The sequence below is a fragment of the Oryzias latipes genome, chromosome 10, assembly GCF_053564925.1.
Source record: "Oryzias latipes strain Hd-rR chromosome 10, Olatipes_Hd-rR_3.1".
Lineage (NCBI taxonomy): Eukaryota > Metazoa > Chordata > Actinopteri > Beloniformes > Adrianichthyidae > Oryzias > Oryzias latipes.
Genome location: NC_136246.1, coordinates 28,022,213 through 28,049,478, shown reverse-complemented (window position 1 = coordinate 28,049,478; position 27,266 = coordinate 28,022,213). Strand labels below are relative to the sequence as shown.

Sequence of the window (27,266 nt, the reverse complement as noted above, 5' to 3'; positions counted from 1 at the left end):
GCTGGGATCGGCCCTTCCCTGGCTCTGGGACGGGACGGGACAACCCTCTCGGGGCCCCCGGTCGCTCTGGGTGTCACCCGCTTCGGCTGCGGGGTCTGGGGTGGGGTGGGGTGGGGGGTTTGTCGGCCCTGTCATGTGGGGGGGCGTTCTGGGGGGGAGGGGGGGCCCATTATTAGTACGGGTCGGGGGGGCTAGCGGGTCGGGGTCTCCGCTGAGGCAATCAGTGGTTGCCTCGGCCGGTTGGCCTCCTCGGTCCCGTCGAGGCCTGACCAGAGCTCTTCTAGGGCCGGCGTCTGGGGGTGGGGGCCTGGGCTTGCTCCGGGGGGGGGCGACGCTTTCTGGCTCCTCTCTCTCTGTGTGGGGTGGGTGGTGCCGGGCCTGGGGTGTCGGCGCCTCCGGGGGTGGGCCCCTGGGCTGGGTGGCCCTGGCCCCTTTGCTGGGGGTGGGCTGGGGGACGGCTGTTTGACCACCGGGGGACAGTCTACCAGCTGTCCCCAACTTACCCCCTTCCTTATATAACCTCATATTAGGGTGAGGGGGTGGGGGGTCTAGCCTGCGATGCGCCTTGGGGGGGGGCTACTTGGGAGTGGCCCCCCTCCTATGGTTGCCGTATGGAGTGGGCCCCCCCTCTTTCGGTTTTATTTGCACCTTAGACATGTAGGGTCCTTGGTAGGGGGGGTGCTTGGACATCACTGCAAGCAAGCAGCAGATGTCCTCCTGGCACCCTACCCGCCAATTTTAACCGCACCTTAGACATTTAGGGCCCCTTGGTGTGGAGGGTGAGGGGATATCACTGTGAGTAATCAGGAGATGTCCCCTTAGTGCCCTACTCGCCAATTTTAACTGCACCCCCCTTAGTACACACACCCCTCCCCCTTCAATATATACATTCAAACATAAACACACACACATGCACACAAACACCCTCTCAATCACCCATACACGCACACACATTTTACAAGGAAGGTGGGACCTGGGTCCATCTGTCCCCTACCCCTTCCCTGGTGGGGGGTGCGGGCCCCTTGGCGATGGCGGCCGTGTCCCTTGGGTGCCGGCTCCCTGGGCCCGGCGGTGCTCTCTCCGCACGGTGGGGGGGTTCATATTACACCTGAGCCGGGGGTGTTCGTGTCCCTGGGGGGTGGGTCCTGGTCCTTGCCCCTGGGCGCTGGGCCCCGCCAAACTTCCAACATGGCCGAGCCTGGTCGGGCCATATTTATAACATCCCTTGTGGGCCGCCCTTTTTTCCCCGGGGTTCCCCCCTCCTGGGCGGGGGCGGCGGGCCCCTGCCTTGCTCCTACCTGGACCAACCGTGGCTGCCTGGAGTGCCCGGAACTCCTGGGTGGTGGTGGGGTGCTCGTCTGGGGCTGTGGGCGTCCCTCTCCGGTGGGGCCCTGCGTTGGGCTCTTCCGGCGCGGCGGGGGGCTGCTTTCCTGGCTGGGCTGGGGCGGCGCTCTCTTTCCCTCTGCGCCTCCCTGCTCTCTGGCTCTGGGGGCCTCGCGGCGGTCCGGCTGGCCCTGGCCTGGGTGGCGGTCTTGGTCGCCCGGGGGGCGGTTGTTCCCTGCCTGTTCCCGTGTGGCGTTGGGGGAATTCCGGCTGCCGCTGCTGCTGCGCCGGGGGTATGGGTGTGGGGGTGGCTGGGCGCTCCTCCTCCTTCTTTTCACATTCCACCATCCATTTTAGAAGAACATAAACACTCACCTGAGCACAGGTGTTAGCTCACCTTTGCACTAATAGTTTGCATGATTGAATGAATGAAAGATTTCACACTAGTTGGTTTAAAGGCATAGGTATGCGTTCGTGAACACTATCTGTTTTGTGTGCATGTTGACATGTGGACATTTTTGCGGCTAGCAGGTGTGTTGATAATATTTGAGTGTGTGTGAACAGGCCCCGCCCTTTTTGTACTACATTTGAACCGTACCGTAACGATAAACAACCAGTAAACCTGTCTGCTCTATGCTGCTTCATGGTCTTACCCCCCTTCCCCTCCTGTTATCACCCTCCTACCCCCCCCTCTCTCTAACGTCCCTCTCTCTTCTTCCCCTCTTTCCTTTTCCGTCCGGTCCAACACCAAAGATTTTCAAACATGATTGAAATTAATAAATTTTGGCCTCAATTACAAAAGGGGTTTATTCAGACATACCTTTGGTTTGTTTGAAGATGAATAACCCCTCTTGTTAAAATAAAATATGTCCAACACAAGAGGCCCTCAGCTCTCATCTGTTTGCCTAGCTGTTGGACAGGACAAGTTGGAAAAAAAAAAAAAAAAAATCCTCCCCACCTTTATCCACCTTTGTCATGGTAGGGAGAACACGTCAAAGTAAGGGTGGGGTCATCTAAGATAGCACAAGGGTTAAGACCGGTTTCAGGCCCTATGTAGAAAAATTCCAATTGTACAGAACATGTGTTGAAAGTTAAACCAGATTCAACTTTGACAAATAAGGGATTTGGTGATGACGTATGGATGGCATGCATTTAAATTCAAGGAAGTGCCAAGTGTTTGAGAATTCATCATGAAGGAGAAATTCATAATTTTGGTGTGTGCCCGGCTGGAATTATATGACACCAAATTTTTCCGATGTTGAAACAGAGCTGTGAAAGAAAAAGCCTTGAGCAAGATTTGCACTGCTTTGACATTTCACACCAAATATATTCCAACTATAGGTGGTGAACACGCACTAGTATCAGGTAGTGACAGTCCAGTGTGAACACCATAGCCTATACTAAACATGTGTCACATGCCCGGTGTTAATGTAGCAGAGAACTTACAAATGCACTGACTTCAGTCTTCTGAGTCTCATTATCTAGCAGGCTAGATAGTTAGTTATGAGACTAACTACTGTCATGGATAAAAGTACATACTTTTTGTGCCTATGACCTGGGAATAAAACAAGATAAACTGATTGGTCTAAATATGTGGTGCAGAGGTCAAGCTGCCAACCTCTGATTGAAGGATGGCAAGTTCAATTCTCGCTTTAACTAACGAGTCAAAGTGTCTTTGAGCAAGAAACTGAAACCCACATTGCTCCTGTTGGCTACAGGTTGGTGCCAGTGTTCGGCAGTGGAACCGCCATCAGTGTGTGAATATGTGTGTGTGCATGGGTGAATGGGACTGTGACTATAAAGCGCTTTGGGCCTTCAAAAGAAGGTAGAAAGCACATATAAACATACGCTATTTACCATTTGTGTGTGTGGGTGAATGTGACTGCAAAGCACTTTAGGCTTTAAAGCAAAGTAGAAAAGCGGTAAAGCATGTGTCTCTCAACCACAATTACCTTGAAAGTGATAAAAGGGATTATGCTGAAAACATCCCCTCACATGTCGAATAAATAAAGGTTTTTTTATAACATTATTTTTTTCTGATACAGTGATCAATGCCAGAATCCTGACAGTTAAAAGAAAAGCCAGTATTAATAAACAACTTATGTGCAGCATCCACTTAATCTACAGATAAGATAAAAAACAGAGTGCTTAAATTTAGTTGATGGTGCTTAAAACAAGCAGGACAAAGACTCTTGGTTGTAATCCATTTTAATCCGCTAGGCAATTTAGCTACGATCTCAAGCATCTGATTTACTGTAATGTATACTGCTCATGTACTCAGTGCACACATGCACACAAAGACAAAGTCATTAGACATGTATTTATCTCCTTCTTCCCCATGCACCCGTCTCGCCCCCTCCCCTTCTGTGCTGCACCAACGCCGTGAATATGAATGAGGCCAGGCCAGAGCAGAGTCATGCATATCAATGTCCTCTAAATAAATGATGAACCAGATGTAGGGATAAAGAGGCAAGTTGTTTCCAGCAGTGTGGCCAAGAGTTGACTCCAGACAAATCTATATTTAGACAAAAACTTCACTGGTCCAGTTAGTTAATAGATTTACTTGAACCTCAAAGAACTCTTTAAAAGATAATACCACCTTCACCCAAGAGGTCTACCACTGATAACCACTGTTAATATTGGTGGCCATGTTAATGTATAAATCTTTTTTTTTTTACCCCATCAGCAAAAGCATATGATAAATAAATCAAGATATTTGGTCAATAAATAATTAAATACACAGATTTGAGGAACTATATGTGCCCAAGGAGCTCCCAAATAAAATGTTGATTGCAAAATGTCGATGGCTTCCACTCTCACAAAGTTTTGTTGAATGACTCGTCAGATTGCATGGGAGCAGGTGCAAAGTATAAAGTGATTAAAGTTTTCAGGTTTCTTCAACTTATTCAACCTGTACAAGACCTCTTCACCTGCAGCACAAACCATCTAAACCAGAGCGCTTTAACAGAAGAGGATCAGGTGCTGCTGTTATTTTAAGGCCAGTGTTCCTTGGTCCTGCATCACCTCCTACAAGCTGAACATGATCCCCCGAAGCATGAATGATTTGAGTTCAGCCTCATTCATTAAACTCTCATGAGACGGTGCTGCAAAACCGCAACCGGACAGCAAGTTTCAGCATGTTTTACCTGATCTGTATACACGGCTACCCACCGGAGCAGGTCTCGCTTAACACTGCGTACAACAAACACATGATCTGTGCAGCTACTGATTAATTAATGGCCATTCTGTAAAGTGGAAGTAGATCAAGAGATAGCTGCAATGATCACCAGGGCTTCCTCCTGCATCACTGGATACTGCAGGGGTTTTATTTACATGTATGCGCTTACAAATACATGCATGTGTGAGGTGTTGGGTGACAGTGAAACAATAAGGAATGATGTGGCTAAGGCTCTGTCCTTGTGGCCTCATCCCTACTGAATCTGTGTGAGTGTGTGCATATGTGCGCGGATTGTTCCATCCCTCCAGTCCTTTGGACAGACCTCAATCTCATTAGGATGCCTCTGAACTTTCTAGAATGTCACGTCCCTCTTACCTGAAACCACTGGGCAATCACACTCTGAGGACACACACACTCCAGCTGCCTTCCAATTGATTTCAGTTAAGATCATGATTCACATCCCGATAAGTGCTGTTTATTTATTCATTTTTCGACTATCTCCAGGTTTTTTGACCCGTAGTTCTACTTTTATCTGTCATTTTGGAGCGTGCTTTCTATTAAATCATATTGCCAAATGAAAGTGTTTGAACAGGGTTGTGGCTTTTCAAATAAATGAAAAAAAAAAGGATGTCACGATTAACAATTTCTGCATTTGCAAAGCCTTTCATTATCCCACCACACTTGAACTTGCCTTTTGAAATGGCTAAAACAAAGCTTTGGCCACTGCGGTTCCCTTTTAGCTCTGGACTTAACTAAGAATACACAACACACACACAAGAATGTACAGCTTGAGTGTAATATTTCAACAACTGAAATAAAGAATTGGCCTTTCAACACATTGTTCAGCAGTCAGACATATGTTTTAATGAAGCAGACCTGAAATAGGAACATTTATACAGTCATATATTTGCAAATGTATTAATTACATGTCATGAGGGAACAGCCACTCTGGTAGGTTTAATTTGCATGAGTTTTTTTATTTTTTATTTTCTTTACCTCTGATTACTTCCTTTATTTGGGAAGTGTGAAAGCTCATTTGAACCCTGGTCTGCATGAGAGCGAGGGTCTCTGCAGGCTCCAGAGTGGTTTACTTGAGTGCAGACCAAATTTTCATTGTTAAAGAGCGCAAGTGAACCAAATGCCAGAAACGTTGTCAGCGGCGTGCACTAAGAATGGGGAATAAAAAGCATCCCACTGCTGCTATCACAATAAATCACAATATTTGTCTGTATTTAAAAAATGTTTATTTTGCATGGAAGTGCCACAGTCAGGTGTTCATGTGCTTTAAGCTATGCCTCCGTACAGTGGTCGACTCCTATGATGCTGCATGCCTGTTGTGTTCACTACAACATGTCACCCACAGCATGCTCCTAGGAAAATATGCGCATGAACATTTTCGCTCCTCGAGCTTAACAACCGGTCTAAAACCTTGCTATTTCCTGCGGGCCCCATACAGATTTGCCTTTCTTTCACCCGCAAATAGCCCGTTACTGTCCGTAAGAGCAGACATGACTAGGCCTTTACCTCATGTATTTTAAATCAAAAATTAACTTGAATTAGCATGTATCTTCTTGCCTCACAGCAAGGAGGCCCCCGCTTCAAGTCCTGGCTGGGAGACCTTTATGTGTGGAGTTTGCATGTTCTCCCCGTGCATGCGTGGGTTTTCTCAGGGGACTCAGACTTCCTCCCACTATCTAAAAACATGCTACATAGGTTCATTGGTTAATTTGAATTGTACCTAGGTCTGAATGTGAGTGTGCATGGGTCTGTGATTTGTGGCCCTGCGACAGAGTGGCGACCTGTCCAGGTTGTCCTCTGCCTTCGTCCACAAGTGGCCGGGATAGGCTACGGCAGCCCCGTGACCCCAAAAGGGACAAAACGGTTATCTTAGATGACCCCACCCTTACATTTACGTGTTCTCCCTACCATGACAAAGGTGGATAAAGGTGGAGAGGATTTCATGTAATCAATGGACACCACTGAAGATCACAAATCATTGAAGGAAAAAGGTTCAGTGCACTGTCTAGTGGGTCTAGATGACCCAACTACCGATGGTAAAGCGTCTAGGATAGCACAAGGGTTACGAAAATGAGTTAAGGAATGTATTTATTTTTTCCTTAATTAGATATATTGCTATATAATTTACGAGTTTATATCTCATAAATTTACGACTTAAAATCTCGTAGATTTACAAGAAAAAAGTAATAGATTAACAAGGAGAAAACGCCAAGTTTTTCCGTTTATCGGAGCCAAGCTTGAAGATGAAATATGTGGAGCCTTTTGTGTAGCTTTATTTCTGGATAATAGGTTAAAAAAAAAGACATTCTGAACCTTTTGGCAACTCAAAATCAGATTATTGTCAGTGGGGCCGGCTTTCCCTGGTTCGGTGTCGGTAAAGCGGAGTTTTATCTGTAAAATAAGGAGCTCAGAGACACGTGTGGGTGTAGAAGACCGCTACTTTATTTTCCTTTTCATTCACATAACCTGAAGTTCATTTGTGACCTTACATCATGAACCTGTCATCCGAACACCAATGCGGAAGTAAACAGTGTTACATACGCCCCCTCCTGCAGATGAAGCGTCCCGTTTAAACGTAAAACAATAAAGTGGAATGAAAATAGTCTGTAATATTAGCAATAGAACGTTGAAAAAGGCAAAAAGTGCTCCTCCTCAGACAGAAGCGTCACACAAACGTAGAGATCGGTCTTTGGTGGAGGAAGAAAGGATTCAAGTGGATAGCTGCCTGCAGGGATACCCAATGACGGCTTCATCGGGCTGCAAAGATCCTGCAAACCAACCATTTATAAATAAACTTTAATAAATTGTAAATCAAACAAATGAGCTTCCAGACATCTGGAACGTTATTAATAAACATTTAGCTCAGTTCAACTAAGTTTAGTCGGTCTGCTCTGTTGCTGCGCTGCGTTCACCTGCTGCTCTGCATGCTCACTTCCACTTTAATCTCGTAAATTTACGAGTATTTTTCTCATTAATTTACTAGATAAAATCTTGTAATTTTAGCAATAGAACGTGGGTATAGTAAATAGTAAATGTACGAGATAAAATCTCGTAATTGTACTTTTTTTTTTTTTTTTGGTGGCCCTAAAACTCCGTCGTAGCTACTCACAGTGTCCGTGGATGTTTTTAAAATTCTCTTTACTGTGGTCTTAAAACGTTATTTTTAGGTATATCAATAGTTATTTTTATCTTTTTAACATTTTAACAGTCTTTTATTAGTCATAAATTCCTGTTTTTGATGAATGAATGATGCACTGACCAAAGAACACTTTTTAAAAATACCAGTAAATAAATTGTCTGTTGCTTTTTTCACAAAAACATGTTATTGTGGCAATGTTTTACAGTGCACTGCAGTACGATGTTTTAAAATTGTTCAGAGCAACAGTTTACATGACTTTAGTTACTTTTAGTTTTTTCATAAATGTATGAATGTAAAACAAACAAAAATTGAAAAATAGATCAGTTCAGAGATAAAACTAACAAGTGCCCAATTACCCCAGCTCAAGATGCAGAATTGGTACCTGTCCTTGTCAAGAGAGTTGATTTGGAAAGCAAATCTATGTTCTTACTCTCAACATGGCCATGAGCTGGGGATTGGGAAGAGCTCAGATCACAGATATGGTGGAAATGAAATTCCTTTGCATGTTGGCCTGAATGCCTCTGAAAAATTCTCTATAAACCTCCACAATCTGGGTGGGTCTTAAAGTAGAGCTGCTTCATCCCCACACATTCTGACAAGCCAAATTACTTTTTTTTTTTTTTTTTTTCTGGTGTAATGTTAAACACATGTCTAATCTGGTGGAGCCTCCACGGAAGAACCCAAACACCGGAGGGGTTAGTCACAACTGCCCTTACTGGTGGATAGGGCTCTTTGGGGGCAAAAACTGGGGCATGAAGTTGCCCTCCTAATCTTAAGATCATAGACCACTCGTAGAGCGAAATGATGCACATTGTATTTTTCTAATTCTGCAGGGGACAGGTCATAGCGGACACTTTTGCAGCATGAGGCACATTGTACAGATTTTTCACCTTTTCAACCCTCCTGAAACCTGTGCGCTGCACAAGCAGCCAGTTTGTGCAGTTCACATTATCACATTATAAGCGCACCCCTTGCATGACTATTAGAAATGAAAAGTTAGACAATCGGAGTGTATTTTGTGTGGACAGCCCGTGGTCACTACGATTTCACCTGCACACCCTGTGCAGCAGTTTGTTCATGGTCAGTAAGGATTCAGTGCATGCACCTTACTAACGACTACAGTGTAGCATAAGGACACCGTACGACAGAATCACCCGTACATCATAAATGCGTGCTTCTTCCCTTATCCTCATAAATACTTCACCATACACTTACCAAATGCACAACAATTGTGAGCACATGCATACAGGATCAAACCACATACTGAACATTCTTGGTTTATAATTAACGTAAAGTCTGTCTTTGTTCAATGAGTAGTTGACTGTGTTGTGCAGAGAAAACACGTTACAGAAATTGTTCACTGCCTACTTCTTGACCTATTTTATTTGTCCCTTGCAGGTTTATCCTTTAGCTTGAATTTTTTAATACCCGTCATCTCCTTTCCTGTCTTACTTTTGTCTTTTCTGTTTCTCTTCCCTTTTTATTTACTGTTTCCGTTCTTCTCTCCTGGCTTAGGAGATATAAGGCCTGGTGACAGCTATCGGAACCTGAGGGATTAAAAGAAGCTATTTTAGTTTTTCTGGCTAGCACTACAGTATCTCACATATATACACAAACATGCCACAGACATCCAGGTGATATAAGGTGAGGAGACAGAGCTATTTCAAGTTGGCGGGTGACTATATTCAAGACACATGCCTTCTAGGCGGGTAGAACAAGGTTGCAGCAAATACATACTCTTACACACAGTCTGTAGTGTCTTCAGATGAACATGGGCTCATGTACTCACACATGTGCAAAGAGAGCGGTGTGACAGTGCTGCTATCACGCTGTTTCCACTCTGAGCTTTTTCACCATGCCAGAAGTAAATTCCAATAGAAGTACTTTCTCGGTGCCAACACCCTGTCAACATACAGATTCATAAGTCAAACTCAGTTCCTCTGGGCAAATGCATTGTCTGTGTGCCTCTGCTCTGATTTTTATTTTATTTTTTTTCCCTTTTGACTTCCTCTTGCAGCCTCAAAATTTTCTCTCTTGGGATAGGTTGTATGACGTAAAGCTTATCATGAGCATCCTCATCAATTTCTGCATTTCGAAAAAAAACAATCAAATCTGTCAAGCTGTCTTTTGAAGAGCAACTAAACAAAATGGTGTAGATGAAAGGTTATGCACAATATTTTTCTCTTGCCTTTGTCTCCTGACAAAAAAATTGTCATTAAGTCATTTTAATATTAAAAGTTAACCTTTTCTCCAGAAAAAGTTTTAAGCCACTTTTTCTCTGTAAAGTCTGACCTTGATGTGCTCATTTTTTTTATTAAAAGGGTCTATATCGTGCTAAATCAACTTTTTAAACTTTTAATTGCATTATAATGTTAATTCCTCACAAAATCAACAATGTCAAAGCTGTATTTTGATCCATTCATGCATTTCTGAGTATTCCTCTAAAATCCTGCGCTCTGAGCACCAGCCCCTCCCAATCCATGAAAATGAGTGGGTTCACAAATTGTGATGTAGATAAAACGAGGAACAGCAACTTCCAGGAAGAGTCTGCACTGACAGCACCACCTCCAGGCTAACACACAGACCCACTTTCTCCATGGAGTTAAGGGTGATCGGCTAAACGCTATCCTTTCATCACCACAATATGTACCTTCATCTTTGCAAATGTTTGGATGTTGTTTGTTTTGCTGGGCGAAATGCAGACACGCTGCCGAGGTCGGCTCTAGGTTGACGTCATGACATGGGCGGCACCGACAATGAGTGAAATCTGGTGCCTCAGAGATCGAGTCGACTTAAAAAAAACTCATATCCCATTAAAAAAGTCATCCTTTAGTGTGCCAAAGGTAATATATTTTCATATACATGTAATAAAATGGTTATGGTAGAACAGGGGTGGGATTAAATAAGTTTGCTTCCTTCCACTCCCTTTCAAGCAATATTTAATTTTATGTCTAATTATCCTAAATTTGATACGTCATTGTATAAATATAGAACTGATGATTGCAATGTTTATTTAATTATTCTTATTTGATTGCTTAAAAATAAACCATTTCAAATAAAAAACATATATATACACAGTTTAGACCAATCGTTTGGACACACCTCATTCAAAGAGATTTGTTTTTATTTCCATGACTATGAAAATTGTAGATTCACACAGAAGGCATCAAAACTATGAATTAACACATGTGGAACTACATACATAACAAAGAAGTGTGAAACCACTGAAAATATGTCATATTCTAGGTTTTTCAAAGTAGCCACCTTTTGCTTTGATTCCTGCTTTGTACACTCTTGGCATTCTCTTGATGAGCTTCAAGATGAAGTCACCTGAAATGGTCTTCCAACAGTCTTGAAGGAGTTCCCAGAGATGCTTAGCACTTGTTTGCCCTTTTGCCGTCACTCTGCGGTCCAGCTCACCCCAACCATCTTGAATGGGTTCACGTCCGGTGACTGTGGAGGCCAGGTCATCTGGCGCAGCACCCCATCACTTTCCTTCTTGGTCAAATAGCCCTTACACAGCCTGGAGGTGTGTTTGGGGTCAGTAGCTGCGTTTACATGGGCAAAAGTAATCGGAAAGAATACCTAGAAATACATAGAAAAATGCATCATGTAAACGCGCTGTTCGGAATAGTCTGCCCCGATCAGACTCGTTCGGATCAGAATTTCTTTCCGATCAAGATAGGTGGGTTATGCCGATTGCTTATCCGATCGTGTTGCATGTAAACGGTTCATTCCAATCGTGTGTCACTACTGTTCTGGTTTACGTCATGCATAGACGGTGCGGTGCTCCAGAGAAAGCTTTGGAGCGCATACTGGACTGACCGGCTGCTCTGCAGAAAGCCCGGTGCGAAGCGCGGACGCCTCTGCGCCTCCGCGCGGTCTCTGAGCAGAGCAGACGGACTTAAAGTTTTGGGTTTGAGGGGAGGGGAGGGGAGGATGCTTTGTTACTCATGGGAAGTTTCGGACTGCCACCTGTCCCCCAGCTCTATGTGAACAAGCAGCCAAATACAGGAGAACCATGTCTCCGGCTTTGGGAAGGTGTGTTAGCTTTTCAAAGCAGAAATGCCGCTAAGTCCTTAGAAACTGTTCAAACAATCACGTGGATTTGTGTTTCCAGTCGTGTCCCGACAAAATAAAGGCTGATGTTATTCCCACATATTTACGTGGAGCCAACATTCAGATTGTGGAATTTCCCGCATGGATTTATGCTCATCCAGGCTAAATGTTGTTAGCGCATGTTGTTAGCCTTCACCTAACTCATCTTCCGACTTCGTTCTGCCACAAAAAATCACTGACCACACAGATAAAAAAATAAAATGATGAGCGAACAGGCGCTTCATAATAACCATAACAATAATAAAAGCACGTTTAGAAGATCATCTCGTATATTACCGAGCTGCTACATATGTATGCGGCAGCTCGGCTTGTTTACATCGGGATTCGGTTCCTTTTCCGGTATTTTAAACAGAACTGCGCATGTGCGACTGATTTATTCCGACCGAAAGTGCCCCGCATGTAAACATTTGTTCTAATCAGAAAACGTTTTTCTGGGCCCATGTACACGGTTAAATTCTAATCCGACCATTGATCCGATCAAGATATTTTGCCCATGTAACCGCGGCTATTGTCCTGTTGAAAAGTAAATGATGGTACAACTAAACGCAAACCGGATGAAAATGCATGCCGTTGCAAGATGCTGTGGTAGCCATGCTGGTTCAGTATGCCTTGAATTTGGAATAAATCCCCAACAGTGTCACCAGCAAAGCACCCCTACACCATCACACCACCTCCTCCATGCTTCACGGTGAGAACCAGACATGTACAGTCCATTAATTCACCTTTTCTGCGTCGCACAAAGACACGGTGGTTGGAACCAAAAATCTCCAATTTGGACTCATCAGACCAAAGCACAGATTTCCACTGGTCTGATGTCCATTCCTTGTGTTTCTTTAGCCCAAAAAAGTCTCTTCTGCTTGTTGCCTTTCTTTAGCAGTGGTTTCCTAGCAGATATTCTACCATGAAGGCCTGATTCACACAGTCTCCTTTGAACAGTTGTTGTAGAGATGCGTCTGCTGCTAGAACTGTGTGTGCCATTGACCTGGTCTCTAATCTGAGCTGCTGTTAACCTGCCATTTCTGAGGATGGTGACTCGGATGAACTTATCCTCCACAGCAGAAGTGACTATTGGTCTTCCTTTCCTGGGGTGGTCCGCATGTGAGCCAGTTTCTTTGTAGAGCTTGATGGTTTTTGTGAGTGGTTGGTTGGTTGGTGGGTTGGTGGGTGGGTAGGTGGGTGGGTGGGTGGGTAGGTGGGTAGGTAGGTGGGTCGGTCGGTCGGTAGGTACGCGTGCAGCGCAAGGCACGTTTACCGCTGCCTGTTAAAGGCAGATTTCCGGATTTTCCAGATTTTTTAGCGGGTGCAGGTTCCTCTTCTGTCCCTTCATTGGACCGTTTCCCCTTGTTTTTTGCTCATTTTGGTTTTTGGGGTTTAATTTTAGCGGGTTGTATCACATGATGTTTGGTGTGTCGCGACTTTGACGTGCGTTAAGTGTGATGGATGTAACAGAGAGAATCCGGTCACTTTTCAAAATAAAACGTTTTTTTCGAGAAAAACAATGAAATGGAAATTATTTTTTCTTTCTGTTCGTCCTGGTGCCAAGTGTCCCAAGTGTCGGAGAACACGTCAATAGTCATCTTGACCCTATAGGATAGCACAAGGGTTACAAACACTTTTGGAGAGGTGTCAACCAGAAAATTTGATGCACATCAAAAGAGAGGTGGTGGTTATAAATGTGATTTGGTGTGCTGGTTTGAAAGTTGGGGCTATATTTGCAGCACATTAGAATACATTATGCAGGTCACAAGGTCTGAGTTTGTCAGTCTAATGCTGGTCTGCTCTGCTGGTAGCATTGCTGGCAGCAAGACGATAATGTACAAGATGTCAATGACTGTCAGCTTGTTGGCCTGTACTGTGTTTTTTTTAAACCATTTCTGTATTTATGTCTCTTCGTCTGATTTTATTATCAGATGTCAGTTGCAAATGGATAAAAACAACTCACTGCTCATGATCTTTTTGCATTTTATCCTTATCATCCCTGTAAAGTTGACATGACCTCAAGCTACAGATTGGATCTAAACCTTAAACGTGAAAATGGTCTGACTTTTAGAAATAATTATGTAATTGAGAAAAAAAAGACTTTTTTTTACCCAATTAAGAAATGTGTAATTTTAAACAATCAAGAGGTGAAGGTGTTTCCTATTGGATTGTGCTTTGAGGATAGTTTAATCCAAGGTTGTTTTTTATTTATTTATTTTTTTTTTAAATAAGGAACAGCACATGTATGCATGTCCTCAATTTTACATTTAACTTCAATCTTGCTTGCACCTTCTTTCCCACTGAAAGTCTTACTTATAATCTCTGTGACCAACATGAACTGTCAATGCACTCCACCACTGGTTGCTAGGCGCTTACTTCAGAGCAGAGCCACAGGACTTGCTATGGCAACTGGTCTAAAGAAATCTGTCAACAAGTGTTCCTTTACCTGCAAGAAAATACAAAAAAAATTCATTAAGCTGTGTTCGGGAAACCAGATTGTAACATTGTCATTGGTGCAATAAATACAGTGACTTCACAGGTCAGCGAGGATCACGAAATATTTGAACACCTGATAAGTTAAGTGAAAAGACAACAAGGCAAATGCTGGACACTCAGCCCCAGGATGCTAGTGCCGGTGAATCTGTTTAGCAGAGACCTTGAATTGAATGACTAGCATATCCTTTGCTAGTTTTTCTTTTTTTTTTTTTTTTTTAACCCTTTAACTGCCTGCTCAACCAAACGGTTGAGCAAACTTTGAGTCACCATATTTTTATTAGAGAAGTTTCTAACTTAACTCAAACTGATTTAGCCATCTCAACCAATTGGTAGAAGCATGCAAAGCTAAAGAAAACCAACAGATGGCACTGTGTCAGTCAGTGGTTGCTTGCCCAACGTCTTTGACTGACAAGCAAGTCACAACTTGAAAATGATCATACATATTTTCTTCCTTTTTATGAAAATTTGAAAGGTAGGAATATTTTTCTTACTTGGAATTATTAGTAAAGGCGTTAATCAACAGAAATATGTTCTTAGATAAACAAAAATAAACAAATTTCTGTTTGTAATAATTTTTTTAAAACATGCTCTACCAAACGGTTGATTTGTCACTTTATGGTATAAGTAACAAAATCAAGCCAATGTTAAATAAAGGGACTGTTTGTCATAAAATCAGTTAAAACAACCTTCTAAATCATCCATTACTAAAGAAATATTCATTAACACATCATAAATAATAATTTAAAATACATAATACTGTATAGTTTTGTTTATTTATGAGTTTATATCAGCTGGTGTGTAAATAAATAAAAAATCAAGATTACTACAACCAATTCATTTAAAACTAAACAAAAAAAGCTGCAATAATAATATTAACAACATTTACAAAAGTTTTTTATCATTTTCTTTTGTTTTACAACTAGTAGACAGTAAAACATTCTACAGTGCAAGACCATGACAAAGTCCACACGAATCAGATGCAGATCTGTATGACAGTGATGATGACCCAACGGAGGATCCTGATTATCAATCCACTCATGCAAAGGGCATTGGTGACAGTTCTTTTGAATCCATGGATGAAGAAGAATCTCTTTCAACAAGCAGATCATCTACACTGCCACCTCATAAGAAGAACTGAAAAAGCCAACACACGCCATTCTACCCCACCAAGAATAGCCTGTCTCCTCCAATTTTGTTGGAGGAGACAGGCTATTCTCCTGACTCAATATCCCCCTCTAACCCAAGCAAAACCATAAGAAGAATACGGAAGCATGAGGACATTGAGGAATTCAAGGTTCCAGAATCAAGATTTGAGCCTCCTGAGGATGTACACACACCCTTCCAATACTTCAAAATGCTTCTCACTGATGAAATGATTGAGCATATTGCTTATGGTACAAATCTACAAAGCTAAAGAGATCTCTTTGATATGCTGGTGCACCTGTACAAGACCTGTACAGCTAAATCTAGGTGACGGTACACTCCCCTGTTTGGATACATCATCGATTTGTGTGTCACTTATTCATGGCTGGTCTACAAGAGGGACCTACTGAAGCAAAAACCAGTGTTACTCAAAAGGTTCTGCCTGGCTGTTGCACACAGTTTAAATAAGATCAACAAGCAAGCAATCAAAGTTGGCTGACCATCATTGAGCTCTCTGCCACAGATGTGGAAAGGCCACACACGAAGACCATCACGACCAAAACAACAGTGTGCACTACGACAACATGGTACAGCGCCTCTTCATTCTGACAAGCTGGGACAATGAAACCTCGGCCCAAATAGGTCAAGATGTCAGAAATACGTTTTCTGTGTTTCATTCCAAACCAAGAATCTTTTTATGAAATACCATCAAAAGTGAGTCAATATCCAAAATCGTTGTAGTGTCAAACAACTTCTAGGAAATATAGGTCAAAATTTGCTTTGTTTTAAAAAAGTTCAATGTTTGAGGCATGATAAAAAGAATGGACACAAATGCCCTTAATATTGAGTGTTAATAATGTCTAAATAAATTGGTTTACATGATTTTTTCAAATATTTGTTGTATCTGTATGAAATTTTGCACTTTTACCATTAAAGGACATCTCAACCGTTTGGTAGAGGTCATTATTTAAGAAACTAAAAGGTCAATTAAAAAAAACTAAACAGATTGTGGTCATTACTTACCTAAAGCAATAAGAAATGCAAACAAATAATTTTTTGATAGCTTTTTTCTTGGTGGGGTAGTTAAAGGGTTAAATGGAAATGGTTGTTGTAAGCAATCAAAGCAAGAATAATGAACAAAACAATACAATCAGCATTCATACAATCATACAAAGACGTATCAAATTGAGGATAATTTGACATTATATCAAAGATTGCTTGAAAGGGAGTGGAAGGAAGCAAATTTATATAATCCCACCCCTATTGTACCGCAACCATTTTTATTACATGATTTATCATTATCCGGTTCAGTAGTTATTATTTAAAATGAAGAAAGTGCTCATTTAAGTAAAATTGTTTTTGCAGATAATTGTTTTGGAGTGGATGTACAAAATTTATATATATATCCAAATGCAAATAATATGGAAATTGTAAACTTGACAATTGTTTTGGCTCTTGTGAGATATATTTCATTGTGATTTAGTCCAGTTAGTGTGAAGACCAAATCAATGGAAAATGCAAAGGTTTTCTCTGGTGTTGACCAATTTGAACTAAGTCTAAAACCCAGGAACTAAGTCTACTAAAAACCCAGGGCCAAAGGTGCCCCTAATTAATACAGAGACATCTAAAGACCTGCAGAGCCAAAAGATCTCACTTCATCATGTTTAGTCTATGATTGTCCTCAGCTTACCATTTGATGTTGGTGTTTAGCATTTTTATTCTTCACTGACCCACTTTAATCATTTTCCAATTACATGCCCAACTTTAAACTTGTTCTTAAAAATTCTTTCACAAAACATGCAATGGCAGAACTGCAGTCAGATGTAATCGATGTGTTCTGATTTCTCTATGATTGTAGCCTTCATGGAGAACTTAATCTACAATGTGCTTTTTACTTTTAAGAATTTAAATTGTGAAAGCAGTCAAAGACCCTGGAATATTAAAGCAGTGTATTGTGCCATTAAATATGGAAAAAAAAATTCACCAAGCGAATTTGTTAAAAACACGCAAAATCTAATCAGATTAGATTCTGGAGCTTCTATGAGACTGGAGGCAAAAAAATCAAAACAAAATCAATTTAACAAATTAATATATAAATATAATCCAAATACTTTTTTTCTGAACTACGTGACAATTTCAAACAGTAAATGCACTAAACAGAAATGTGACCAAACTAATTCACAATACAGGTGACAAGACAGAGGATCTGAACACGACTTGAACTAAGCTTCAAAATACATTCTGGGGGACTGAGTACATAAAAAACAGCTGAAACGATTGTGCCTCGAGGCAGAGAAACTTGAACAATCTTAGTAGGAGTTGAAATAAAAAAAATAAAAAAACACCAAAGAAGTTGAAATGGAAAGCACCATATTGCTAAATATATTTCAACATGGGTAGAATCTTTGCAATTACATCATTATAGCTACCTAATGATCTCAGTGGCCTGTTGGTCAAGTGTCTGCCCTGAGACTGGAATATTGTGAGTTCAAATCCAGGCTAAGTCATACCAAAGCCTCTTGTGCTGAATCTAAATTGCTTCCTCTGGTTACACCCAATTTTTCCATCTGTAGGGGTATTTGAGCAGTGACTGGATATCCATCCACCGGTAGGGTGATACGCATCGTGCTGGAAACGCATTTCTTCACATGGGTGTGCTCTGAAGCTCATACGTTTACATTAAAATGTAAGTATTGAGTTTTTTGTTTTTGCATGACTTTTTAAAGTTATAAAATGGATATTATGTATGTATTTTCCAAGTGCTGGAAGCTATGCACTAATGTAGATGATCAACCAGTGATCGTGACGTCATCGAGTGGTCCAGATTTAAAAACACCATTTATCCATATCTCTTCGCTTGGAGGGTTAAATGTAGGGATAGGGAGAAGCAGAAAAGGGTATGGAAGCAATTCGGATTCTGCCTAAAAATGGGACTCAATGCCTCCTTGCTTGACACTCAGCATGAAAGGGTTGGATTGAGGGGCTAAACCACCAAATGGTTGTTGAGTCCAACCGTGTCTGCAGCTCACCACTTCCCAAGAACAAATTTCACAGGTGTGAAATTAGGTGCGCGACAGCTAACAGTTTTAACTATAAATGAGACAAGTGTTGACATAATTACTTGTGGAATCCAATGTGCAAAATGATGGGGAAAAAATAAGCTATTGGGCTGTTATATGCATAGCAACGACTAATGAAATCACCAACAAATTCTAGGACGTAAAAACATAGAGAACCGTTAACATGAGTCTGACATTCAAACGTCAGAACCTCATTTTATTTAACCAAACAGCACTTGGATTCTTATAAAAATTTCTAAAGACGGATCGGGATCATTTTTTAACAACTTGAATGGTTTCTTAAATAGAGTTACTAACTTATTCCTAACAGATTTAGGTTTATTCCCTTTTAATGGAGTTTTTTTTTTTTTTTAACCAGATGTTTCGTAGGCGGCCATATTATAGATACATTTTTTTTCTGTTTGTGGGACATTTGTAAAGACAAGGAAAAACACATTATTCTTCTGACACTTTTCTGACACCAAATCCAGAACTACTTATATCCTTTATTTATGAACAATGTTATTAGTGAAACTTTTACAGTACCATCTGGTGAATGTTGCATACATTTCCATGGTTGACATGTGGCTCTTTCTGTCATGTTTGTAATCATGCATTGTGCGCGCTCAGACCATTCTCATACATAAAAATATATGTGAATTCCTAAGAATAATAAGAACTATAGGGCAGAAAAAAAATAAAATGAGGGATTTTGTCTGCAAATGAAGTTGTCTGTTTTAGTTATGGAATTTTGTAGCTTATCCCTTCTGGATTACTTGGTTAGTTACCTTCCTGCCCTTCGGCGTGTGGTTGCTTCAGTTCTGATTAGAAGTCAGACAGACGCTGAACCTGCCTGCAGAAATCTGTACACATCTTTTAACTGTGCGTGTGGCTCTTTCAGGTTAAATAGTTGTGACACATTTGGCAGTTTTGATAAAACAGGTATTCAGGTAAGTCAGTTGACAAGAGTGAATGTGGGGATTTTTTTTACCAAGTTGGCTTTTAAATCGTTAGTAAAATTATTGTGAGCCCCCTGAAATTCTTGCTTTTACTGATTCTTTGTTATATGATCTTTAGATTTTATAACATTGGTTCTGTTTTTTTTTGTCCCAGTCCTTTTACATGCTCTTTTTTTTTTTGGATGTAAAAAACCTATAAATCAATAAACTTTCACAATGTCTAAAAAAAATCTGCCCCAAAATACCTTAAATTCTGTGTTTTTACTTTTTATTAAAGGTTAAAACATTCTGAAGTGATAGCATCATTATATTTGTCAACTTCCAGAACGCCATCCGGTCAATTTCTTTATCAGGTGAAAATTTTAAAATTCACAAAATAAAAAGAATAGCTGTAAGCAAAAATGTGCTTGAACATTTTAACTCTATGGGCTCATCGAGTGTCTACAAGCTTCAAATTTGAAACAAAGACATTAAATTGCTTTTTTCTAAAAGAAATTGAGAAATTCATTTTACATGCGCATTTATCTGACACCCTCGGACCTAAATTGAGGTGAGAGAGGTGTTAGTAAATTAACCAGTAGTGGTGCGACATGCCAAATTTAACTGGAGAGCTGAAGCGAGCCCATTCAATTCCATTCATCCAACTCTCCTATGTAAATACATTTTAATACCATTCCTTTTTGGATGCTGTATCTTGTCAAGCTTTAATGGGAACACTCTTTTCATGCCTATAGCATTAAAATCAATGTGGGATGAAAGGTATATAGTATATTGAATATAGCTCCTCAAAAACAACTGGCGGTCCAATTATATGCTTTAGAGGCTTTAAGTCCTGTTTTGATTAGATTTGCTTAAATAAAAGGTTTAATCATTAAGCTTATACTTAAAAAAGCTTTACCTACAAGCTGCATAAAAAATACATCTGAATCGATTTGTAAAAGCTTCTAACCAAGTGTGAGTAAAATGTACTCAACCAAAAACAATTTGAAGTTCTTTAGGTTTATTGCTGCCACAGATGTTTCACATCAGAAATGGAGACAGTAACACAGCAGAACACAAAATGTTAAACGTTCAATAACCTCTTCAGTCATGCACACATTATTTGTCAAAGTAGGATTTTTATTTGGTGTTTAGTTTTATTTCTCATCAATTTAAAACTAACTTCATATTTCCTGTTCATGCAGCTCGTCTGTTAATTAGTTAGCAAGGAATTAAATGCCAGATTTAACAGTCAATGTGTTCCTTAGCAAGACACCTAAACTAACCCTCTCCTGTTGTAAATGTAGCCATATTGTCTTTGATAAAATGTCTGTTAATTCTATGTAATTCTATAGAAAGCCTCCCTGTAGTGAACATTATGTGTTATCAGAAAAAAATGCTAGCAATCTGTCTCCATGGTGAGGATTTGGCTGCCAGAACAGGAAGTAATTGTCTTTTCAGAAATGTCTCCCTATTTTCTTTCACTGTCTTGTCAAGCAAAGGAGAACATCTAACGGTGTCTGATTGTGTTTGAAAAGCTGCACTTACAATTATTTTAAAAATGAGGAGTAAATGTATTTTTTTTTTCCATCTTTATTTTTGAGTTTGGATTTTGTTTAAAATAATGTGGCTCTTCGCGATTCTCTGATACACTCAGCAAATGTTTATTTCTCTTCAGGTTTTTTTAAATTCTGAAAAGCTAAAAAAAAATTTTTTTTTCCACATCAATACAATAGCAATAAAACTTGATGTAAAAGAGTAAAGAGTGGAAGGTGGGGATTATTCGATACACACAAACACTTACAAACAGACTCCGCACGACCACAAACACAACGACTCATGAGGACAATAACCACAGAAAATATAACTCATTGTTGAAATCCAAATAATGTTAGATGTTATTACAATTTAAAATCTAAATGTAGGTTAATCAAATTCTCTTTACAGAATGAGATCCCCCACAGTTAGCGGATATATTTTGTGCCACAGAAATCTTTGTAAAAGAACAAAAATGGTACTTTTTTCAACAATTTTCCCCTATTTATGGCCTTTAAATGTCTATCCATTGCAGTTAACATCATGCAATTTAAACCTCTTAGGGACACAGAAAGGCTTTTCTATTGTTATCTATGAAAAAGAAAGAATTTTCAACCGATATGTGTGGATTAATGTGATTGCAAAACAATTCTGGATGATTAAAGTTGAACTGAACTCATTCCAGCGACACCTCACACGCTTAGAGTGCATCTTATAAAGGTGGAAGGAGAGGCAGTCATGGCTACAGGCTCAGTAGCGGTTGACAGGTTTTATTCAGTCATGGGGTTAAAGGGATGATTCCCTGCAGGGAGAGAGGAAAGGGGAGTATGTGTCAAAATTGAACACCATCCTAAATCCTGTTCAGACGGAACAAGTTTGTCATAAAAGGACTGAATTGGACTTTTCTGTCTTTCTAAAAGCGTTTTAGTAGATTTAACCAAAAAACAGGGTACCTTAAAATTGGTTTTCTGCTTTTGTTAATAAAGGAAGTGACTTTACGTTTGCATCCTACAGAGTAAACCTAAATAAATGTTATAACGAAAGTTAAAAGTGCAAGGGGCCTTATTTGCCTAAGTCGATGGCCCTGCTCTGACATCACTAAAATAATTTTAAAAAGTGTCAAATTTTTGTTCGTAAAATACATACAAGGACTTTTCTCACAAACTTTTGAAAGCATTCTCGGGTTAGAGACAGGAAAATGCGGACAATAGCCACAAACTGCAAATGGCTTTTTTTAAATGTCTATTTAAAGGCAATGGCAGTTTTATTCATTATGACACTTTAAAAGAAACATTTTTAGTCAAACAGTACATTTCTAGATAGACAGACAGACAGACAGATAGATAATATACCATTAATAGTGGCTCTCAGCCAGAAATTATGAGCCATAATGACAAAAATGAAATCAAAGCTAATTAAGTGACCCTTGCTGTATTTTTACGAACATAAGGCAAAATTAATGAGTTTTTCATAAATAGAAAATCTGCCTTATAATGTGGAGCGCCTAAAGTAGGGGTGTCAAACATACGGCCCGCGGGCCAAATCCGGCCCGCCAGATGATTCAATCCGGCCCACACATGAAGAGTAAAAATTATAACAATGTTCAAAAAAGAAAGCACGTTCTTAGTCCATTCCTGTGGCGAGTTATGATTTTTTAAATAAATAACCAAAATGCGCAATTCCGCCACTAGAGGGAGAAAACAAAAAAGCAAAACAGATGAAACAGCATTTCTCTGCGCTTGCCAAAAGCGAAACCTAACAGCTCTGTGTCTGGGTAAGATGCACTTTGCCTCCCTGTGAGCCTCACCAATGTTACGCTGCTTTAAGAATGATCAGTAGTGACACCATAATGACCAAAATTTTGTCAAAAAGGAAAAAAAAGGTTTAAGTGGAGGGCTGAGCTTTCCAGTAAAAATGACAAGAGTTTTATTTGTTCACAGAGTTAAATGCAAAACCGGCATGCTTGGTATGTCATCAACAGGTGCTCAAAGAATACAACATTCAGCACCACTATGAGACTCACCATAAAGAAAAGTTTCACCATTTACAGTTAAGAAAAAAGAAGATTTACCAACTATAAGCTGGACTTACAAAATAACCGTCTACATTTACTTCAGCCGTGACGTCAATGATGGAGCAGTTACACCTAGCTACCTTATTGCAAAAAAGTTGGTGCAAACATCCAAACCATTTTCGGATGGTGAACTGATTGAAAAATGCTGAAGGCTGCAGAAGTCTCGTGCCCCAAAAAACAATCAACCTTTGCTAGCATAAGTCTGTCAAGAATTATGATTCCATACAACATCTATGAGGAGACTTGGGCGCCAAATGAAGGAAACCAGTCATTTAGTGTATTTTTGGTCACTATTGATGAAAGCATCGATACAGATATTGCACAGCTGTGCATATTTATTAGAGGTGCTCAAGAGACCGTCATAGCGGAGTATCTTGAGTTGATGGACACAACAACAGCTGACGACATAGTTAGCTCTCTAGTTACTGTGCTGGATAATGTTGGAGTGAACTGGTTACATGATGTCAGTCTGGTCACTGATGGTGCCCCATCAAAGGTCAGGAAGAAGGCAGAGGTTGCCACAAAATTCAGGCAGAAACCAGGAAAAGACTCTTGGACGTTTCATTGTGTTTTGCACACTTGAATGATAGTAAATGTGTTGCTGCACATGATCTGAATCCTGATATTGACGGCTGGGTGAAGTTTAGGGAGAGAAAGGAGGTTAATTCCAAACTCTTATGTTCACAAATGTTTGCAGGTTTAACTAAGTTTAATTTTTCATTGATTTGCACATTTACATTTTAGGCAGATGTTTCATTTTTTTCCGTAGCCCCTCCTGAGTTTATTATTGCTTCAGTGTCAGATGTGAAATATTGAGTCTGTGAATTGCATTTTATTTTATAACCATTGGCCACTGTGAATTAATGTGTAATAATTAGTGATTAGGCTACCATGTTGGTTGAGGCATTCTTTCCAACTAAGTAAAAAACAAAAACAAACAAAAAAAAAAAACTTTTGTCTGCTTTTATGTTACTGGTCCGGCCCACTTGGGATCATTTGCCTTGAATGTGGCCCACGTACCAAAATGAGTTTGACACCCCTGGCCTAAAGTATGAGTTCTGGTTGTGCTTACTAACCTCAAATTGTTTTTATGTGGGACACAGTGCTCACAAATCTGTCAAAATGTTTTAGTTTGGCTTTGGAAAAACTTCTTAGCCACACCGCTGGATGGATTGTTGGAGCATTATGGGTACTGTAGTCAGATCCCTTGCAGGGTGATTCAGCTGTTTGTGAACGAGTTTTGCTTGATGCACTTTCTAGTCTGAAAAATACTTTAGTTTTTAAAACTAACAAGAACAAGAGAGCCACAATAAAGGGGTAGAAGAGCCACATGTGGCCGATCCAGGGGGGTACTGCTTTGAAGGACAGGTCCCCACTTTTAAACCTGGTTCTCAGGGCATTAAGCAGGTTCTGGTCCATGGATTGTATGGAGCAAGAAGAGGTGTGGGAAGCCAGCAATTTTTTAAATATGTATGGCGCCAGTCCATATGTCATATAACCTACATACATATACATTATCTATTATGTGCAGATACAATGATCTGTTCCTATCAAGAACCCAAATGGCAATTATTGAAAATACAACTAAGATTTTTTTGGTGTAATTTGTTTGAAGCAGCAACTTCCTGACATGCTTTCAGTTCTGTAACTGCAGAATTCTGCAAAGACTTTTTCACTTCTACTTGTCCGGTGTCCCTTTCAGCACCAGACAGGTAATTGTAATGCTCCCTGTATCATTATCCCAAAATTTGAATTGTGATCACACTCTCCTGTGATCTCAGACATTTTACATATTTTCCCATCATCCATAATCACAGTTTATGCATTAACAGCCTCCTGCGAGTCAGAGGGTTGAAGCTTTTCACACTTTGAATGCAATGGGCCTATTTTTACTAGTTTATAGGGGCATTTAGGTAAAAGCTCAGCATGTGTGCAATTCCATTTATGAAATCACGACATTTTTTTTTTAATCAAAAGAGTTATTTTGAAAGCAGGTCTTAAGAGGCTCCTTTGTTTTGGGATTTTTTTGTTGTCTCTGCATGTACAGATATTAATAATTGTGACTTTATCATCCTCCTGACAGGCTGTGATTAACTGGTTTTGTTTCTTTTGTTGTTTGGATGTTTTTCCCGTTTTTGCTGCCTAGAATGATGTGGGAACTAAAAAAGCCTGTGAACATGTCTTGCTAAATATCTCCTCCTCCTACATGCAGCCCTCCTACACTCAGCTCGTTCCCTTCCCTCCTGAGCTGTGGATCACCTGTGTCATTTACTGCCTCAGTGATGTAGAAATCCATTAGAGTCTTGCTCTTCTCAGATCTTTGCATTTCACTTTATGTGCAGTCAGCACTTGTTTAAAGATTCTACCATTAATAAACTCTGTGAATATCCATTAGCAGCTACAAAGAGCAGCCCAACCACATATAACTGTTGGAGGAACAATTAATGTTATACCAATTTCCCAAAAGATGATGAATCATTAAAAAAACCAAAAAGAATAGCTTTATTCAAAAAGTCGGTTTAGATGCATTATTTAAAGGTTAAAACAGATTTATGTAAAGATTAAAATGAATAAAGTTTGGCCTCGGTTACAAAAGGGGTTTATTCAGACATACCTCTGGTTTGTCAGAAGATTCATAACCCCTGTTGTTAAAATAAAATATGTCCAACACAAGAGGCCTTCAGCTCTCATCTGTCTGCCCAGGTGTTGGACAGGACAAGTAAAAAAAAAAAAGATTTATGTAAAGCAGGGGTCTCAAACTTGCGGTCCGCGGGCTATTTGCGGCCCCCAAGATAATAGTTTGTGGCGTTTGTATGAATGACACTTTTTCAGTATTGTGCGCAGAGCTGACGAACCAACCAATCACAATGGGGTATATGACTCTTGGGGGCGTGACATTGATCGGGCTTGAAAGCAGGAGAACATTTAAAGCAGGAAACCTGACAGCCTCCTCCCCGGACCACATTTAGGACTTTCTTACTTTCCGTTTTAGAACGTATTAATTCGCATGTAATTTTCTAAATACATGCAGTCCGTGCTGAACTTGTTTCTGGGTCGCACGGACCCGGAGGAAGGTTAAGGTTATGGTTACAGTCACGTGTGGCGGCGTCTTAACCCCAACGAAACGCTTTTCGTGCGCGGCTTAATAAATACTTGATGCCACTGTTGCACACAGCTTGATGGCAGTATGCAGTACACTGTTCCCCACGATAGATGAAGTCTCTAAAGTTGGATTCTAGATGTTTAAAGGCTGTAAAAAATCATCACCACACTTTACTTTTCTGAGACAGACAGTAACATGATCACAGTCTTGTTTAAACTCTCAAAGTTCAAACCTTCAAAAGGCAAGATTATAGAAAAAAAATATATCTTAACACAATCAAAGAAAGGCTGTGTTGAACTCATACTTTAATGGAGACACGGCACAAAGATTGACTATGAACCAATCAGGATGCAGAACACAGAAAAGCAGCTTTGCATTAACCTGCCACACTTTACAGCTTAGTGTTGCACATCGGTGCAAAAAGCATATTTTGTCCATGTCAGAATCTGTTGAGATTACAGTAATTGTGTAAATGGTTGAAAAAGTTAGGGGTAGTTTGCAAAGCGTGTGTTATTTCCTGTTGCTGGCGACAGTTCTGGTGATAAAGGGTGAAAAATAGAGGTTTTCTATTTCTGCACTGCATACTGCGCATAAAGTTTAAAGGATCTAACTTTGTTCTTCTCAGTTAGTCCTTATTTTTCCACCATCATCCATCCAGTTATTTTTGTACCCAGAGTGAGGACCTTTGCCTTCCGGAATCCTTTTTTTTAGGACTTTTTCCTTACAGAGAATGAGGATAAGGGCAGGGATGCCCAGTTTAGCCTAGTCTGTTTAGTTTAGTTTAGCCAATGCCTATTGAATTCTATGACTTCATGTTCTTTATGATCTCATGTTTATTATACTGTACAAGTACTGGTATGAAGCCCATTGTTGTGATATTGGGCTATATAAATAAAATTGACATTAATTGAAACAAACAATGCAATCCAATAAAGTCTATGCTTTGATAAGTAAAGTATATCTACAAAACAAAAAAAAAAGATTTTTTTTTTGGTTGACAGTCATCCATTGTTGGAGGTTCAAAGACCTCATAAAGTATTGATGCTGATGGAAATCTTTACAGCAGGTTGTTACAATGCTTGTGAGGACTGAATTACAGCCCCCCCACATCTCCACAATCAGGTGTTTGAAATCTGAATGTATGGACTCTTGTATACTTTG

At 40.2% G+C, this 27,266-nt stretch overlaps 2 long non-coding RNA genes across 3 annotated transcripts in view; one reads left to right on the top strand and one right to left on the bottom strand.

Moving 5' to 3' along the window:
* The window catches only part of LOC111947463 (uncharacterized), a 152,021-nt gene that overhangs the window by 28,997 nt on the left and 95,758 nt on the right, over positions 1-27,266 (bottom strand). The window contains exon 6 of one of the 2 annotated variants that reach the window (XR_013658643.1): positions 2,276-2,291. The exons of the other annotated variant lie outside the window; for it this stretch is intronic. This is a non-coding gene — a long non-coding RNA (uncharacterized LOC111947463). Of the gene's footprint in view, positions 1-2,275; positions 2,292-27,266 lie in introns of those variants that run through there. 2 annotated transcript variants of the gene reach the window in all.
* LOC144994924 (uncharacterized) overlaps positions 1-27,266 on the top strand; it is a 591,488-nt gene that overhangs the window by 535,805 nt on the left and 28,417 nt on the right. The window lies entirely within an intron of this gene.